Below are 13,771 nucleotides of genomic sequence, written 5' to 3'. Positions count from 1 at the left end.
CATGAATAATCTTTCAAGGTATATAAAAATACTAATTAAAGTTAATAAACATCATTTCAAATTTTATAAACTAATATTTTTCCTTAGGTCTTCCTTCTTCAGAAAAAGTTACACAGTATTACTTTATTAATGACCTACTTAATTGAATATTACATGTGAGTTTGGGCTTTTCTTTTATTAATATAACTAAAATTGCATAAGATAATTTATTATGATAACTAAAATTGCTTAAGATATAAAATTTATTACATGTAAGAAAAACTTGTTTATGCTATATTTCATCAAGACAGCAGTACCCCTTAAACACCATATGCCATGGAAAAAAATATATATATAAAATATAAAAATATTCCCACTTAATGCTCAGTTTATTAAAATTCATTTTAATAATATATTTACATATTTTATATTATTGATATATGTAATAATTTATATATAATGATCAATTTTCATAAGAAACTGAGAGTCAAATGGGAATATTTCCAGCTCTCAAACATAATCATTTGATGGCTCGCATTTATGACTATTTTAAGAATCTCATCATTGGCCAGATTTTGAGGAAATCTTCATGGGTGCCCTGGGAAGTCAAAATGTGTCTGGAATTGGTGGGTTCTTGGTCTCATTGACTTCAAGAATGAAGCCGCGGACCCTCATGGTGAGTGTTACAGTTCTTAAAGGCGGCCTGTCCGGAGTTTGTTCCTTCTGATGTTCGGATGTGTTCAGAGTTTCTTCCTTCTGGTGGGTTCGTGGTCTCGCTGGCTCAGGAGTGAAGCTGCAGACCTTCGCGATGAGTGTTATAGCTCTTAGGGCGGCGCGTCTGGAGTTGTTCGTTCCTCCCAGTGGGTTCGTGGTCTTGCTGGCTTCAAGAGTGAAGCTGCAGACCTTCGTGGTGAGTGGTAACAGCTCACAAAGGCAGTGTGGACCCAAAGAGTGAGCAGTAGCAACATTTATTGCAAAGGGCGAAAGAACAAAGCTTCCACACTGTGGAAGCCAGTGGGTTGCCGCTGTGGGTTTGGGCAGCCTGCTTTAAATCTCTTATCTGGCCCCACCCACTTCCTGCTGATTGGTCCATTTTACAGAGAGCCTAGTGGTCTGTTTTGACAGGGCGCTGATTGGTGCGTTTGCAATCCCTGAGCTAGACACAAAGGTTCTCCACCTCCCCACTAGATTACCTAGATACAGAGTGTCAGTTGATGCATTCACAAACCCTGAGCTAGACACAGGGTGCTGACTGGTGTGTTTACAATCCCCTAGCTAGACATAAAGGTTCTCCAAGTCCCCAACAGCTGGCTTCACCCAGTGGATCCTGCACCCGGCCGCAGGTGGAGCTGCCTGCCAGTCCTGTGCCATGCGCCTGCACTCCTCAGCCCTTGGATGGTCGATGGGACTGGGCGCTTTGGAGCAGGGGACGGTGCTCGTCGGGGAAGTTCCGGCTGCACAGGAGCCCACGGAGCGGGGGTGGCAGGGAGGCTCAGGCCTGGCGGGCTGCAGGTCCTGAGCCCTGACCCACGGGAAGGCAGCTAAGGCCCGGGGAGAAACTGAGCACAGCAGCTGCTGGCCCAGGTGCTAAGCCCCTCACTGCCCGGGGCAGGCAGGGCCAGCAGGCCGGCTGGCCGCTCTGAGTGCGGGGCCTGCCCAGCCCACGCCCACCCGGAACTCCAGCTGGCCGGCAAGCACCCCTGCAGCCCCAGTTTCCACCCGCACGTCTCCCTCCACACCTCCCTGCAAGCTGAGGGAGCTGGCTCCGGCCTTGGCCAGCCCAGAAAGGGGCTCCCACAGTGCAGTGGTGAGCTGAAGGGCTCAAGTGCCGCCGAAGTGGGAGCCCAGAAAGAGGAGGCGCCGAGAGCGAGCGAGGGCCGTGAGGACTGCCAGCACGCTGTCACCTCTCAAAAACACACAGTGAAGGAAGGTATACTCTGGTCTTTGTTAAAGCGAAAGAAATGGATCCGAAAGAAATAAAAAAAAAATATTGCTGCAAGCTTATTGTCCTTTCTTAAGGTTAAAAAAGTTAACTCATTGTAATGTTTGGTTTTTATCTTCACATTTTAAGTATTTCTTTACCAAACATTAGCTGAAAATAAAACACCATGAGTCCTGGCTGGGGGATAACTGCTAACCCCTGGCCTGCTGCTTTATTCATCTCCTGTCCCCTCTCCCACAGAAAACTCATTTACAGATATCAGGCCCTGACACAGCTTCCAATGACAGCTCCTATGGTTGATACAGTGGTTATCCCCTTCACGCATCCAGTAAATCTGGAAAGAAATTGGAGAGCCCCACCAAACTTTCCATTACCTGAACATGTAAATTTTCAAAAATAAGCAAGATTAGGGGTTATGGTTTGTTTCTTCTGTCTTCACGGGGAGATATGTGTCCTATGCCAAGGACCTTCCCAGGAATGTAATGGGGAGGTGGAGGGAAATTGAACTTCTGTGCCTTTTGAATACCAGTACATAGGTGACCATAATTTCCATAACTCCTAGTACCAAGATGAGAGGAAGAAATTAATGTTCTTCAGTTTTGGTTCTGAGATTACCATCACCAGTATCTTTGTCCAGGGTAGACTACGGGTGGGTCCATTTGGGACCCTACAAATCTCCATTGTTATGTCCCTTATTACCAAACATATCATTGATACATATTGTCTATGAGAAGTTCTTCTTTTCTTTGCCCCCGGTCTCTGACAGGAATCTTTGAAGTTGAAGTCATTTTTTGGGTGATTTGGAATACTGCAAACCAACCTGACTGTAGGCACCTAGTGAGAATGTCACTTATGGCTCCTCTTAGTTAACTTTTACCAGGATGGAATGGGATGCAAATACCAACCAGCCTCAGAAACCTGTCCCTTACCAAGAATAATAAAGCGTGCACAGCACAACAGGCCAAGCTTCATGTGATATTACCATCCAGGTTACCGCAGTAAATGAGCCATACAATATTTTTACCGACTCATAGCTGTGACTAAACATTGAGGTGTTTGGTTGGGCCATTAGCAAGCCTTGGACTGGCATATAAAATAAGCCCTCTTATGGGAACAAAACATATGGATAAAAATCTGTTGTGGTTCTAATAAGCTTCTTGTTATCCATGTAGATGATCATCACAATGTCTCCTGTGCTAAGAAAGGGGAAGATAACAAATGAGAATATCATATTTTTCAGCTAAATGCAGAGACTGGATTGCTCCCCACTGAGAGCAAGCGCATGTGTAACCAGTTGCCTTCTGGGCCCATAAGATGTTCTTGGCAGATGGATTATTCTGGGTCCCTTATCCAATCCAGAGGGTTCTGCTGGATCTTGACTGGAGTTGACACTTTCTCCTGGTTTGGCTTAGTCCCTATACTTTCCACTAACCCTAGCTACACTATTGAGGCCCTAAAATATCTCATTTGTTTTCCTGTTTGGCTTCCTTGAACAGATTGTGATTGACAATGGTTCCATATCTGTGGCACAGGCAGTGGACGTAATCATGGGACATATCATGGGCTCTCCATGTTTCATATCACACCCCAGCCACAGTGTGGTCGAAACATTTAACGAACAATTAAAAGGTAGGCTTAAAAAGCTAAAAGGAGAGGACAAGATGATCTAAGCCTAGACCACATATCCCAAGTGAGCAGTCCTGGGCCTTAATGCAATAATTCCTAAAAGAGTACTTTTAACTTATGAAAAGAATGGAAAGAATATGTGCATAAATAATGTATTTTATAATTATATAATTAACTTTATGATTGTTTTTGTTTTACTGTGTGAATTTATTGAGATCACATGCTTTCAGTCTGAAGAACTTCCTATTTGTGTTATTAATAAGAAATATTCGCAACAATTAACTGTTATTGACAATGAATAAAACAGCTAGTAACAGTTACTTAAAACTAACTATAAATAAGTAATTGTTAGTTTTTTAGCCTTCATTTTTGAAAGACAATTTTGCTGGATGTAAGACACTGCTTCATAGAACTTTTCCTTTTTTCTTTTGATACATTGAATGTGTCATTCTGATAGATGCAGGAGGAAGATAAGGGGGATCGTCCCTGGAGAATCTCCCACTGGCCTTCACACTGGGAGAACAGGGTGGAGCCACAGGAAGTTCATGTCATTTGCAGGGGGAGGATCCTGGCTTCTCCCGTTCCCATATGGTGACCTGAGATTCAATCTGTAAGCTGGGGATCTGTTAACAGGAACATGTCTCACTTTGCTGAGAGGTTTTTTTTGTTTGTTTGTTTCCTTTTCACCCAATAAATTCTACTCCCCATCACTCTTCAAATTGTCTGCCTGCTTAATGTTTCCTGGTTGTGCTACAAGAACCTATTTTTGTTTGTTTGTTTTGTTTTTTCTACAACAACTCTACTACCTCTGCCTTCTACATTCCGTTACTTAAAATGAGACATGAGCTGTTAATCTTGGAGTTTCATTATATGAGTCAATTTTCTCTTGCCACTTTCAAGATTATCCTGTTGTTTTTGGCTATCGACTTTAAAAAAATAATGTTTTGGAGTGTGGATATCTTTGTATGTATTTATCCTACTTGGAGCTTGATGAGCTTCTTGGACATGTAGTTTTCTTTCATTTTTCATTTAATTAATTTTAGAAGCTTTTATATTTAAAAAATATTTCTGCTCCTTTGTCTATTTCTTCTCCTTCTGATATTCCCACCATACATTCCCACTAAACATATACACTGGTATTAATGGTATCTTATATTTTGAAGTCTTTTTGTTCATTTTTCTTCATCTTTTTTCTTTGTTCTTCTAAATTACATAATCTCATTTGATCTGGCTTCGAAGTTTATATCTTTCTTCTGCAAATTCAAATCTACCTTGATGCCCTTTCAGTAATTTTTAAATTTCAATTGTTTGTATTTTTCACCTTTAGAATGTATTTGGTGTTTCCTGTAATTTCTATCTCTTTTCTTAATATTTTCTATTTCAAGTGGCATTGTCATTATACCTTCTTTTACTTTTAAAAGCATAAATTCCCTTAGTTATTTGAACATATATATAATAGATGCTTTAAAGTCTTTGCCTACAAAGTTTGGCATCTGATCCCTTTCAAAGATACTTTTCTTGCTTTACATTGACATTCTGGAAGTCATCTCTTCAGAGAATAATTTTTGTAGCAAAAGGAAATAATTAGTAAATTGGATATGGATGAATGAACAAAGTAAATAATTCAAAGGTAGTCTAGGAGGCAGAAATTTGAAAACAACGTAAGAAAAATTATTAGACATAACATATAAAGGGATGTACAAATATTTTCACTTTGAGTAGCAGAGTAGAGAAGGGGGTTGAAAAAGAGGTAGTATTTTATAAGATAATGTCTAAAAAGATAAAAAGACATAAAAAGACTAAATTATAATAACTTTTTATTTTTGGAAATAACCCAAACTTTCATTACTAAATTTTCTAGATTTCAATTTATATAATTTTTGGTTTATAATGTTACTATTATACATAGAAGTTCTAAGTACTAAGAGGAAACTGACCTAGCTTCTGGTTATTTCCTTTCTTCTTTGTCTCTTTCAAACTTCAAGTATTTCAATTAGCCACCTCAGTAATATGGTCCATTACTTTGGCCTGTACAGAAACATCTTTTTTTGCTTGCTGGTTAAATAGCATCAATGTATCCAAATTATGATACTTTCAATTTCCAATTTAATAAAAATTGTTCTTTGTCAACATCTATAATATTCCTTCTTTTGTTTTTTTAATCAACACTTTTAAACTGGCAAACCTTACATTTCTAGAAATAATAGACAAAAATACACTTTCATTATCTGGTGTATTTTGGTTATGGGAGAAACAGCATCGTATATTGTTTGATACCTTAAATCATACACCAGATTGTAAAATAGAGCCACTGCTTTGTCACCCAACTTATGTCATCACTAAGTTTTCAGTAGTAAGACCTGCTGCTTCTGGGTGATAAAAAGCATTGTAAAAGTAATGAGTTTCATGTAAATTAAACTGTTGCTGAATTTTTTCTTTAAAAAATGTTTTTGTTCAGAAGAAAAATGTACAGAATTGTATGATAAAATCGTATAGGTCACTATACTACAAAGCTAAAGTAACCAAAACAGCATGGTACTGGTACCAAAACAGATATATAGACCAATGGAACAGAACAGAGGACTCAGAAATAACACCACACATCTACAACCATCTGATCTTTGACAAACCTGATGAAAACAAGCAATGGGGAAAGGATTCCCTATTTAATAAATGATGTTGGGAAAACTGGCTAGCCATATGCAGAAAACTGAAACTGGACCCCATCCTTACACTTTATACAAAAATTAACTCAAGATTGATTAAAGACTTAAACGTAAGACCTAAAACCATAAAAGAAAACCCTAGAAGAAAACCTAGGCAATACCATTCAGGACATAGGCTTGGGCAAATACTGCCTGACTAAAACACCAAAAGCAATCACAACAAAAGCCAAAATTGACAAATGGGATCTAATTAAACTAAGGAGCTCCTGCACAGCAAAAGAAACTATCATCAGAGTGAACAGGCAGTCTAAAGAATGAGAGAAAATTTTTGCAATCTATCCATCTGACAAAGAGCTAATAACTAGAATCTACAAGGAACTTAAACAACTTTACAAGAAAAAAACAAAAAAATCCCCATCAAAAAGTGGGCAAAGTATATGAACAGACCCTTCTCAAAACAAGGTATTTATGCAGCCAACAAACATATGAAAAAAAGCTCATCATCACTGGTCATTAGAGAAATGCAAATCAAAACCACAGTGAGATACCGTCTCACTCCAGTTAGAATGGTGATCATTAAAAAGTCAGGAAACAACAGATGCTGGAGAGGATGTGGAGAAATAGGAACACTTCTCAACTGTTGGTGGGAGTGTAAATTAGTTCAACTATTGTGGAAGACAGTGTGGCAAGTCCTCAATGATCTAGAACCAGAGACAGCATTTGACCCAGGAAACCCATTATTGGGTATATACCCAAAGCATTGTAAATCATTCTACTATAAAGACACATGCACATGTATGTTTATTGCAGCACTTTTCACAATAGCAAAGACTTGGAATCAACCCAAATGCCCATCAATGATAGATTGGATAAAGAAAATGTGGCACATGTACACCATGGAATACTATGCAGCCATAAAAAAGAATGAGTTCATGTTCTTTGCAGGGAAATGGATGAAGCTGGAAACCTTCATTCTCAGCAAAATAACACAGGAACAGAACACAAAACACCACACATTCTCATTCATAAGTGGGAGCTGAATGATGAGAACCCATGGACACAGGGAGGTGAATATCACACACCAAAGCCTGTCGAGGGTTGGGGCAGCAAGGGGAGGGATAGCATTAGGAGAAATACCTAATGTGGGTGACGGGTTGATAGTTCAGCAAGCCACCATGGCACATGTATACATACCTATGTAACAAACTTGCACATTCTGGACATGTATCCCAGAACTTAAAGTGTAATAAAAAAAGTAAAATAAATGTAAATTTGATTAAAAAGACAGAAGCTGGGGATTTTGAAAATGAATATGAATAGTCAAAAATAAAAAATAAAATTTTAGGTGATGATGAAAATATGTAAAAACAGCTGATTTGGTTAGACTTGTATAGCTAATATATTAGGTCAGCTAGACAAAAATTGACACTTGTGAAAATACATCCAACTTTTTAGCAAATACCTTCCTACAATTTATTATTATATTTTTTTCAGTTCATTTAGGTGCAATAATGTGTTGGATTAATAACAGTAAAGGAAAAATGTACATTTGCATTATTAATGTGGTCTTTCCAAATCCGGCACCTGCCTAATTTTTACTTCCCAAAATATTTTCACCTCCTATACAATGGCTAAATCGCTTTTGGAATGTTTAATGTGATTTCACAAGTTTATGTCTTTCCAGATGCTGATTCCTTTACCCATTTTCTTTTAAACTCAGCTGTTATCACTGCAGGAATATTTCCATCTCACCATCTAAGGTACACTTTCTGCAGTCTCATGGTGCTCAGTTTAAGTCTTACATTCTATCTTAACATTTGTAAGCATCTCTTTAATTTTTGTGTCTGTACTTTCTTTGAGGCAAAAGCAGTTTTACTCATCATCACTTTCCCATAACTTTTTTTAGTTGACAATTGCTTAGTGAGGGAAGGAAAGGAATGAAGGATGGAAGAATAAAGAGCAAGAAAACAAAATGTAATTATATAAAAATTATATTTCTGTGCCTTTGGGCAAAGTCTAATTCACTGAAAGAAACACTAGTCTGAAGAGTAAGATACTAAGTAGGGGTTCACTCTTTATTGTGTGACCATTCCCTAAAGGACATAAATGTACTCTCATCTAAGCAAGCACATGACCTCATCTTAACTGGATTAGGCTGGGCTTTAAATCCAATGACTGATGCTTTCATAAGAAGAGAGAAAATTTACCCAGAGACACACACAGAGGAAAGACAGCTGTAATACATGAAGACAAAGGCAGAAATTGGAGGGTAACAGCTACTAGCCAAGGGATGTTGAGAACGGTCCTTTATGACCAGAAGCTAGGGAGAGGCAAGGAAGGGAGTCTTTTCTAGAGCATGCAAAGAAAGCATGGCCCTGCTGACACCTTGACTTCAAACTTCTATTCTCCAGAATTGTGAAAAGAAATTTATGTTGTTTTAAGCTTCCCATTTTGTCATACTTTTTAACTGAAGCTCTAGGAAGCATATATTCAGTTATATATATTTCTCTGCTATATGACATCCATGTTCAATTCCTACTCTTCTCATATTATTAATTTTACCTACAAACTATGCAGCTATACAACTCTATCAAATAAAACTGTGTGTGCATGAGTGCATGTATATGTGTGTATTTCAAACATGTTTTATTTTAGATTTGGCCACTGGAAGCAAAGAGCACTGTGGTGTCCTTCCCATTCTTGTGTTTATTCACATATAACAACCATAAGAGTGTATAAATTGAATTTTTATCACAGGTTCTATAAAAGCTGTTAAAATAAACTGATATGCCAACATGAATAACTAAAGCAATGAGGGATATTATAAGTGAAAATGATATGTACTATAAAATTTATAATATCTTTCTGATGTCACAATAAACAAGAACTCTCTTAAGACTGCAATTACTTATTGTTTTCCTATTCAATATCAGAAAGTAGTTCCATCAATGTTGAAATCATCTCATATATAGTTTTAGTATCTGTATGACCTTCCTTTTTTTCTTTTTCTTTTAAGGGTGGCACATGAAACCTTTGGGCCTTTCCAACTTTTTTTGCCTTTAGATGTTTCCCTTTAAGTTAAATCTTCAACCGCAAATAGCTTCTGCACTTTCTCATAAGCCATTTTTTACTCTATAGGGAACTGACATAGCAGGTCTGACCTTGGTTTCAAAGAATATTGAAAGAAGAAGATGGGGTGGAAACTAAGTAAAGCAATGTGAAGGCTTATACTATTCAAGGTCAGGGAAAAATAAAGCATAGTGAATTTAGGGAGTAGTTAGGCCTAATTTGCTTTATGTTTGTTTTAAGGGTCATCTGTTATGCACTCAAGTATGTAAAACATGTATGCTCCATGGAGAGAAGTATTTTAATCCATACTCTAGAGTAGCTATGCATATATATACAAATGCACACACACACACACACACACACACACACATATATATACACACACATATATAAATACATATATATGTGTATTTATTCTTTGGAAATTTTTAAATTTCCATTTCTAATATTTAATATATGACAAAATGTACACATAATATATCATATAAAGTGTTTTTACAATAAAAATTGAAAAACTGACAAGTATTTATTGATCATACAGTAATGTAAATGAACTGATAAGCTTTTTTGCAATAATGAGGAAAGTTCATATTTATTTTTCAAAATCGAATTTTCTATGATACAATACTTTATAATATACTAAATATGCTTAAATAGGCATGCTTTTATTTCCTACTAAGTGAAGGGAAATGTATGTAACTTTTTAAAATTATTCAGGAAGCATTTTGTATCTTTTAACTTTTTTTATTAGAATATAATTATTGGTGTTTGTGTCTGGGAGATTCAAATATGAACTTATATTTATGTGTATCAAAGTACTACAAGCAAGGTTATAACTAATTTCCCTCTGTTAATAAAATGGGTCAAAAGGTGATTTTATAATATATGATGCCTAGAACAAAGACAATATAATATGAACTTAGACGTAAGGTTGTATTGCAATATCCTATATTCACACATACAAAAATTATGTACTTCCAAAAGCTTTTATAATTCTGATAAATTCAATATTTTAGACATCATTATTTGATGTGGAAATCTAATAAAACTCTAATATTATTATACTTGAATGAAAATGTCACAGGATATTGACAAAAGCAAGCAATAACTTTTTCTGAAATGTTGTTTTATAAAGCAAAAAGATATAAAATATATGAAAAAATTAACATTTTAAATTTAACATTATATTGTATAAATATATTAAGTTGCCAAAATTCCTTTGTATTCTAGTACACATTATTTTAAAAGTAAAATCACTGAATTTATTTCTACATTATAGTATATAGAAAAGCTATAATTTTATGTATGTCTTAATATTAATTCTCCTATTCAATTAATAGTACTCTAGAGATGAATAAAATAAAACTGAAGCATAGTTAATACATAATAAAAGTACATAACACAGTGACTAATTCATGACAGTAGTTGTGTAAGGTGCTTTGGGAAACTTATATAGACACTGATTTCAGCCCAGGAATCAGGGAGGCCTATCTGAGAAAACTTCCCTTGGTATTTCCTATTAAAGATAGTAACATGAATAGGCAAGGAAAGTTTTTCTAAAAGATGAAGAATGATGAATAAAGTTCAAATGTATGAATAGTGGAGTGTATATAACAAACTACAAGGAGATCAGAGACCTGAAAATCTAAATGATAAAACACGGTCACTTGAAACAACGTGGGTGAGATACCTGAAAATGAACTTACATGAAATTATTTTGAATAGGTCATAGAATCACTGGAAGTGCTGAAAAGTTACCCTCAACGTTAAGTGTCCAAAACTGGCAAAGAATAGTTTTTGAACACTCCTTGAGTGTAGTCTGTATAGTATGCACAACACCGACTTCTTTGCACACCACTGAACAACCTTCTCTATAAGTGACTACTAGTTAACTTTTATATCTGTGCTCCTCATAATCTATTTGGGTTAAGTGTCCAAAACTTTCATAAAATAGTTTTGAACACTCCTCGAGTGTAGTTTCTGTAGTATGCACAAAACTGAATTCTTTAGCAACATTCTTCTAAGCGACTACTTGTTAGCTTTTTTATCTGTGCCCCTCATAATCTCTTTCATTCAGTCTCTGTTTCTCTCCTGGACTGTTTTAGTAAGCACCTAGCAGTTTTCTAGCTTCCAGTTTTTGACACTTGAAAAATATCCTATAAAACCTGTCAGAAATATATTTTCTAAGTTTATTTCCAAATATCAATAAATGTATAAAAGTTATTAGAAATAAACTTTATCAAGTAATATGGAAGTTTCACTTGTAGGAAAGAAGCATTATCACAGTTCAAAGGATATAAATGATATTTGAATAATTAATTAGAAATAAATATAGTGGCCATGGATTTAAAATTCAGCATCTTAAATTATCAGTTCACACTAACTTAATTTGTCCATTCAACGAAATCCCAATAAAAATAGAAACAACACATGGGAAAGATAGTTGACCAACTGAAGATAAAACTCAAATGGAAAATTTGAAAACAAAAACAACAAAAAGTCATAAAATTAATAAGGTTAAAATGGAAAAAAAAGTAACAAAACTAATAGAAACAAAGAGAAAGTGAAATGAGACTTTTAAAACAGAGAGACATTTTTCTAAGAGGAAAAAGGGCTTTGCAATTTCATATAAGAGATGAACAATCTAGTATATGAAACTTTGGAAAGGTTTTGTGCCAGACACTTTTGTATTCTTCCAATAACAATTTTCTCTACTGTATCTTTTTAATTTGTTCATAGCTCTCACTTCAGAATTACAATATTTTATTACAATAATATAACTGTAGTATAATTAAGGTCTTTTGAGACCCAATGAATATGCACTGTCATGTAAACATGAGCATAAGAGAAAAAATATAATTGAGATGTAAAACTGTAATCATTTTACCTAGAAAAAGACACATGCACATGTATGTTTATTGCGGCACTATTCACAATAGCAAAGACTTGGAACCAACCCAAATGTCCATCAATGACAGACCGGATTAAGAAAATGTGGCAAATGTACACCATGGAATACTATGCAGCCATAAAAATGGATGACTTAATGTCCTTTGTAGGGACATGGATGAGGCTGGAAACCATCATTCTCAGCAAACTATCTCAAGGACAAAAAACCAAACACCGCATGTTCTCACTCATAGGTGGGAATTGAACAATGAGAACACTTGGACACAGGAAGGGGAACATCACACACCAGGGCCTGTCGTGGGAGTGGGGTAGAGGGGAGGGATAGCGTTAGGAGATATACCTAATGTAAATGAGGATTTAATGGGTGCAGCACACCAACATGGCACATGTATACATATGTAACAAACATGCACGTTGTGCACACGTACCCTAGAACTTAAAGTATAATTAAAAAAAAAAAAAGAAACTGATGAACTGACGAGAGTAACTTATGATTTAAGCATCCAAAATCTTTCCTACTCATAGCTGCTCCCTCAAAAATTCTTCTGTAGTCTTCGTTCAAAGTTCTCAATAAAATTCAGCCTCTATAATTTGTTAAATATCTTCCATTTTTCATTTATGTTTCTTACTAAATTTCTATTTTTTATATTTCTATCTCAGACACCTCACACTCACATATATATACTTTTTAACAGAAAAACATAAACACAGATACTCCTAAACACACACACACACACACACACACACACACACACACACAGTTTTTTGTTTGCCTTGCTGCTCCTTGGAAACTATAGTCTATTCTGCCAGTTACTTATTTTTTTTTCTGTCAATAATTAGCCATTTTTTTTTTGCAGAAAAAAAAAAGAGAGAGAGACAATGTAGTGATAAATTACGTTTTTTAAGAAAATACATCCTTGTGCATGCACGCAGCATAAGTGTGTAGGGTGGGGGGACCTTTGTGGGAGAAATCATGTTGAGGTGAAAGGAAAAGTGGTGACTGTTCTGCGTTAATTATTTTTGTCCATGTTGCAATTATTTTTGTGTTTATGTCTCCCAATAGACTAAATTACTGAACAACAGCTACAGGCCTTATTTTTATTTCCTATTCTTTCATTGCTTAGCATATTGCCTGTCATTTAGGAAATTCTATGGGTACTGAACAAACAGACAAATAAATATGAATAACAAAATAACTAAACAAATGATAAAATGAATTAGGGAAAGTGCACTGCTATGATTAAAAACAAAGACATAGATTAGAATCTTGTTTGCCACTTAAAACATTGTGTTGCTTTGGCCTAAGTCTTCAACTTCTCTCTGACTCTATTATTAAGCAGAAAAATAATGTGAAAGTTATATTTATTGTTACAGTGTTACTTAAATGTTTACAGCAAATATTTCATCTCACCAAACAGCCAGAGCTGAATAAATGACTGTTGATTTTATTGTTGTTGGTGCTATTATTCTATGTTCCACTCTTACATGGACGACAGAAGAAAATGCTTTCAAAAGAAAAATAATTTGGATAAGTTATTACAAATGTGTATAATATGTAGATGAGTAATTTGATTTTTGA

This window comes from Pan paniscus, chromosome 2 (genome assembly GCF_029289425.2).
Source record: "Pan paniscus chromosome 2, NHGRI_mPanPan1-v2.0_pri, whole genome shotgun sequence".
Lineage (NCBI taxonomy): Eukaryota > Metazoa > Chordata > Mammalia > Primates > Hominidae > Pan > Pan paniscus.
The sequence above is the reverse complement of the archived record's forward strand: the minus strand, read 5'-3'. Positions refer to the sequence as shown.